Source organism: Dipteris shenzhenensis, chromosome 22 (assembly GCF_047967505.1).
Source record: "Dipteris shenzhenensis isolate YYH24624 ecotype China chromosome 22, Dip_SZ_1.0, whole genome shotgun sequence".
Lineage (NCBI taxonomy): Eukaryota > Viridiplantae > Streptophyta > Polypodiopsida > Gleicheniales > Dipteridaceae > Dipteris > Dipteris shenzhenensis.
This window is the reverse complement of record NC_141617.1, coordinates 17,647,771-17,654,233: the sequence shown is the minus strand read 5'-3', so window position 1 is coordinate 17,654,233 and position 6,463 is coordinate 17,647,771. Positions and strand designations below refer to the sequence as shown.

At 45.4% G+C, this 6,463-nt stretch overlaps 1 pseudogene; it reads left to right on the top strand.

Annotated features, from left to right (window-relative positions):
* The first annotated feature begins 2,198 nt into the window (after positions 1–2,198).
* Positions 2,199–4,532, top strand: LOC147887821 (L-type lectin-domain containing receptor kinase S.4 pseudogene; annotated as a pseudogene).
* The last annotated feature ends 1,931 nt before the right edge of the window (positions 4,533–6,463 follow it).

Sequence of the window (6,463 nt, the reverse complement as noted above, 5' to 3'; positions counted from 1 at the left end):
AGTTGCACAACAAAGGGCAAATCGTGTTAAGAGAGCCTTGATGATAACCAATTGTTCATTGATGATTATAAATGGTTTTATAATAATTTGATGTGAGATATTTTTCTACCTCAGAATATGGGGGATGGTAGATATCATGGCTCAGACACATGGAAGAGGTAAATCATATACCTAGGAAATAAGAGGAATGGTGCAAGTACCAGCTCGATACAATGCTTCTCTACATGGAGAAGCTATTTATCCAATTGACAATGAGGAGGGTGGTGGCCGCTTCAGTTCTTAGTCTTGGCTCTTCTCTCTTTTTTTGAGGAAGGGTATGGTGGTAGTGTCAAATCAATGTGGCCTACTAAGTCCTGTAAATGCTTGAGTAACAAGTACACAAAGTGGAGTAGATCGAAAGTAAGTTGAAGGTAGGCAAAGCAAAGGAACAAGAGCCTGTGTACCCTTATTTAATAATCAAGTAGAGAATCTGTTCGAAATTTTGATTAGCCAAAATTTCGTGTTGCACTTGATGTGTGAAGCACCACCTCACCCCATCTCCTGATAAACAAGAGTCGTTGTTACCATCACTATGCCCCATTGGCTCATCAAACTCTCATCAAACCTCAATCCTCTCCTTGTAATTCATGTTCTTAGCTACCCGCTTATTTATAGATGTCTACTTTCCCTCTAGCCATCTCTTCATCACTTCCCCTCATTTGCTCTCACACCTCAGCTTGGATGGTGCCATTGTTCAATGCCAAATCTAGCCCAAAGGCATCGATGTTGCTGCTCTAGGTGAATTGTATCAACTCTATGTAACTTGCAGCTATCTCAGAGTGGCTTTGCAAATGTCTTTGCTACAACTGTCAACATAAACAGGGAATTCCAACTCTACAAGGTTGTGATTGCTGAGATGAATAGGATCTCATGGCTTTGCAAAAGAACCGGTGAGGAGGGGAGCTCACACAGAATCAAAAGTTCTTTTAGGTGATAAATCTCTACTTACATGTGATTGTTGAGTGTTGCTCAAAAATCTCGTAATCACACCTCTAATCAAATGCTCTGTTCCATCGTGAACTTTTGAACGAATCCATGGACACTGAGAACCGACTTTCCAGGCATGTTTTCATTTTTTTTTTCACTTGTCATTCAAACTTTCAAATTTTCTCTTACATTTTTTGAACTTGTGAACTTACCATTCTAATAGAGCAAGTCCACCACTCAAATAGCGATGAAATTCCCTTGCTCAAGGTAATTTTATTTGTCCATTACAATGGTTCTTTTAGTAGGAGAGAGGGGGGCGGTTCGGGTGGGAGGGAAAGCCACCTGAGAGAAAGGTCATGCAATCACGAGCAATCACCATAGTTGTAGCATGCTCCACCTCATCCACCATCATATCCTGCTTCCTCCTCTGCTCAGCTTCCTCCTGCTGGTAGTGAGCAAGCAAAGGCAAAGGACTGAGGCAGTTGGAAGGCAGCCACATATTCATGATGATTGAGGTGGTTGGAAATTTTGGGAAGGTAGAACCTTCCAGAATTCTAAGCGTGCCGCCTTAATTAAAGGTTAATCATTCGAAAATAGCCCTCAAACCTTCACTTAATTTTTTCAATTCTCGTGGCATAGTAATACTAATAAGATTTTAGAAACATTGTAGCTACCTATTTAGTCCACCACTCTGAACTTTTTTATTAGCTATAAATTGAACTGTCCACCTTTAGTGATATCATTTCAAGAGCTCCCATTGACATCATAAAAATGAAGAGAATAAGCATGAAAACGGGATGTCATCCACATTGCAGCCAATAAAAACATCCTATTTGATCTCAAATGTAGCTACAATTGTCCAAAAAAAATAGAGTAGAAAGTTATTTTATTTTCGGTCGCATGCAATTTCTAATTTTGCAAGCGGAACAATCTCCCACCTTGAGCTGGGCATCACCGTTTCCGTGTTGAGGGTAGACACAGAGGGTAGAAAAACATTATAAAATGTTATTGTGTAGGTATGTATCCAAAAGTCTTGTACGACTTGGTCAGTCCAATCGAATAGTAACTCCACATTCCACAAGCACATGCACGCGCCCTATAATATGTGCAGTGTGCACCTAGGGAACTGAGTGTAGACTGGAGATCTGATTTGCACATTTTGACACGTGCATTGCGGAATACCTTTATCATCTTCCATCACAAGCAACTTCGTTGACACAGCCATCCAGAAAGAAATTCGACCATTGAGCTTACCTTCCTTCCGTCGCCTATTCATTTGCTCACACACAGCTCCGACCTACAGCCCAGAATCGATTGAACGACTCCCATGAACAAACCTCCGCCCGCTAATCGATGATCCTCCTCACGTCCAGCATTCTGTCTCTTTATACAGCATCAGCAATGCAGCTGGGTGCCACCCTTCAGCAGTTGCGACCTCACACTACTAGATCTGGATCTCTTCAGCTCCTGCAATGGATCGTGTTTGTTTATGGGGCATTCTCACTTCCCGTCGCTGCCAGATTCGACGTAACTACTTTTGCGTACAATTCGTTTGCTCCCAGTGCAGCAAACATCACTTGTTTTCAAGGTTCGTCCTTTGTCGATGACGAAATTCAGCTCACAAAGGCCGGAGCCATTCAAGGTATGGGGAGGTTTTTGTATTCCAATCCAGTTCAGCTCTTGGATTCTCCCTCAGGGTCGCCGCTGTCATTCAGTACCCAATTCATTTTCTCCATCAATCCTGGACCAGAGGATTTGGCAGATGGGCTTGCGTTCGTATTTTCTCCAGTTTTTGCTGGGGCTGAGAATTCCTCACAGGGGCTGCTTGGTATTCTGAATGGTGCAATGAACGGAAACAGTTCAAACCACGTCTTTGCGGTGGAGTTTGACTCTTACTCAAATCCCGAGTTTCAGGATATAGATGGTAACCATGTGGGAATTGACATCAACGGTGTGGTTTCTTGGGCAGCAGCTTCAGCGCGATTCAAAAGAAGCGAAATCGTCCGCAGTCCAGCGGATAGCTATGTGGTTGAACTCAAAGGGGCTCCCATACAGGCATGGATAGACTACGACGGAAGCAAAACCCAGCTCAATGTTTCTGTTAGTCGCGCGATAGGAACCAAGCCAGCTTTTCCTTTGATTTCAAACAATTCTGTTGATCTGGCAGGCATTCTGAAAGATCGCATGTACATAGGCTTTTCTGCTTCCACCGGACCACTTGCGGATGTTCTATACTATGTTCATGCGTGGAGTTTCAGTAACAATGGCAGCTCTGCCTCACTCTCGATGTCAGTTGGAAGTCACAAGAAGAGCAAGACACTGTTGATAGTAGTTGCCGTCGTTAGCTCATGCTCTGCTGTGTTGCTTGCGCTGGGACTGGTATCGATCCTGTTCTTCCAACGGCGCAGGCGTCTCAAACGAAAGAGCGACTGGCACGTAGAGTCCTTGTGCCTGGACCATTTGCCCCAAAAGTTTAGCTACAGCGAGTTGAGCAAGGCAACCAGGGGATTTGACGATCATCATCTCTTGGGAAGCGGAGGATTTGGGTCCGTCTATCGGGGCGTGCTCCCGTCCAGTGGCCTAGCAGTGGCGGTGAAGCGGATTTCCAAGGAATCCAAGCAAGGGGTGAAGGAATTCGTGTCGGAAGTCTCGACAATCGGGCGGTTGAGGCACCGCAATCTGGTTCCGCTGCTCGGGTGGTGTCAGGAAAGGGGCTTCATGCTGGTGTACGAGCTGATGCCCAACGGGAGTCTCGACAAGCTTCTGTTCAGCGAAGGGAAAGAGAACGTGCTTCCATGGGGCGTGAGGGTGAAGGTGATGGAAGGGGTAGCATCTGCTTTGGTCTATTTGCACGAGGAGTGCGAGCAGAAGATACTGCACAGGGACGTGAAGGCGAGCAACGTGATGCTAGACGGGGAGTGGAGGGGAAGGCTGGGGGACTTCGGGCTAGCGAGGAGGTACGAGCACGACGTGATGCCGGGGACGACGAATGTGGCGGGGACGTGGGGGTATTTGGCACCGGAGTGTTTCGTGACGAGGAAAGCGACGGAGAAGACGGATGTGTACAGTTTCGGGGCGATGATATTGGAGGTGGCGACGGGGAAGAAGGTGGCGGAGGAGAGGGAAGGGTGCAGCACGATGTTGGAGTGGCTATGGCGATCAGTCGAGCTGGGGAGGGTCGAGGAGATTGTGGAGATGGCTGCGGATCCGAAGCTGGCGATGGAGCTCGACAAGGAGGAGATGGAACGTATTTTGAAACTGGGTTTGCTGTGCGCTCATCCGGAAGCGACTTTTCGCCCGTCTATGAGGCGCGTGCTGCAGGTTTTGAACGGGGAGGCACTTGTTCCGTCGTTGCCTGCAAGCATTCCGGCATTCTTCGTCTCCTCAGAAACGGCTGCGGCGACGGAATTTCCCGTCGAAATGTCTTCTACGTTTGACAGCATCTTCTCTACGACGGCTATCTTTGACTCTGACCCATCTTAGCCCGAAGGCCCCTTGGAGGCCTAGAGGCCACCGGCCCGAGAGAGGCCTAGAGGCGACCTGCGGTAGCGGGGAGCCTCTCACAGTCGACCGCAGCGGGACTTTCCCGACAATCAAAGGCAGTTACGCTTGATTCCATAGGTGTTGAAAACAACCACAAGTCGGTTTCGGTCGGTTTGACCAATTGTAGCGGCGACCTTGTTGCGGTAGAGGGGGGACCATGGAAAGGCCTTTCTCAGTGACTAAAATCCGATCGGATTTCAATCAGAAACGTCAACACCTGGCCTCTCTCGATCGTCAAGGTTGAGTTGGGAGGGAGTGCGAATAGGTATCCAAGTTGGGTCAATCTTTTAGCTATCTTTTTTGTGTTTCACGTGGTCGTGATTGAACGACTTGAGATCTAATCTCAGTCGACCAACCTTGGCAAAGATTTTACCTCCTTATGGAGATCTTGCAGCACAATGATTTTGCTTAACGATACTGCTTCTACGATTCTACACCAGGCATTCTAGCCGCCGCCTCCTCCACTGCTTTCTCTCCACTCTCAGACTCGTTCATCTTGATGCTCATTTTACAACTTCAAGTTTTGAAACAAAGTTAGTACATTGGAATTTTGGGGTTGAGTGTTTCCTTCAACAACTTATGGTGGCCCTAGTGATGCTCTCATTAAATATTGACCTGGCCTCTCACCTAATCCCTCCAAATGCCCCCCCATACATTGAACAAGGTGACTGATATTTAAATAATCATTCATAAGGCCTACCCAAGATTTAAAAAAGCAAATGGTGTGGTAAGGCTGCAAGAGATAAAGGTGAGAGGGAGAAAGAAAGAGAGAGAGAGAGAGGGGGAGGGGGGAGGGAGAGAGAAAAGGTGTACGAAGATTTGAGGAGATAAAGAAGGGGAGAGAAAGAGAGAGAGAAGGGGAGAGAAAGAGAGAGAGAGAGAGAGAGAGAAAGTCAACCACTTTAAAGTATGCATTCAAGTCCAATAAAGAAGAGAAGCCACATATCAACATATTGTCCAATAGGAAAAATGCACTTCCAAAAATTCTAAAAATGTCTAATTTCTGCTTTGTCCGAATTGCATCGTTGATAAGGCTACCCCGGGGGCAGGCCAAAAATAGAAATTTCTCGTTAATCAGTTATTGGGAAGAGAAGAGGGGAGTAAAGAAAGAGGGAAAGCTGATAAGGCTACCCCGAGGCACGCCAAAAATAGAAATTTCCCATTAATAAGTTGTTGGGAAGAGAAGAGGGGAGAAAAGGAAGAGGGAAGCGCATGATTATACTAAGGGATAAAGGGGAGAGGGAGGAGTTTCAATTAAGAGGGACCACTTAAGAAGGAAACATTAAAGAAGAAGGTACGTAGTAAAGGGGGAGGGGGCTTTAAAGAAGAAGGCGCTACTAAACGGGGAGGGGGAAGAGGGACCATTTATAATATCTTAATTAGAGTAGATATACTCTTCCACCCTACAGCTTAGTGGTAAGGCTCACATGTAGGAAAGACAACATTGTGGGTTCAAATCCTACCCTCTTAAAGAATGTGCAATCTTCTTAGACATAGCTTAAAATAAATTAATTCATGGACAAAGAGAGATTAGGTATCCTCTATAGTCCAAAACAAATAAGAATATAACAAGAGTACATGTATGCACAAAAACACTGGCTTCACCTTATGAGGCTCTATCGAAAATAAATTTAAGGACCATTCTGCATCCATGTAGTTGAAAAAATGCAAGGTTACTTCAAAGCGGATAGCCTCTACTTAACCTTGAGAGACCCGCTTATCATCAGTGATAACTCTCTATATTTCAAAGTTCCTTTTTTTGTCATGGAGCACACACATAACTACAATCTTAAACTGAAACTTGGATCCTACCGTTTAATGAAAATATCATAAAGAGAAAACAAAAGAACGAAAAAACATATAAACATGAGACACAATACAGGGTCCATCAAGACCTGATCCTCCCTGCAAATGTCAGCGGTAATGTTTTATTATTGCCTTGGTGATGTGCAAA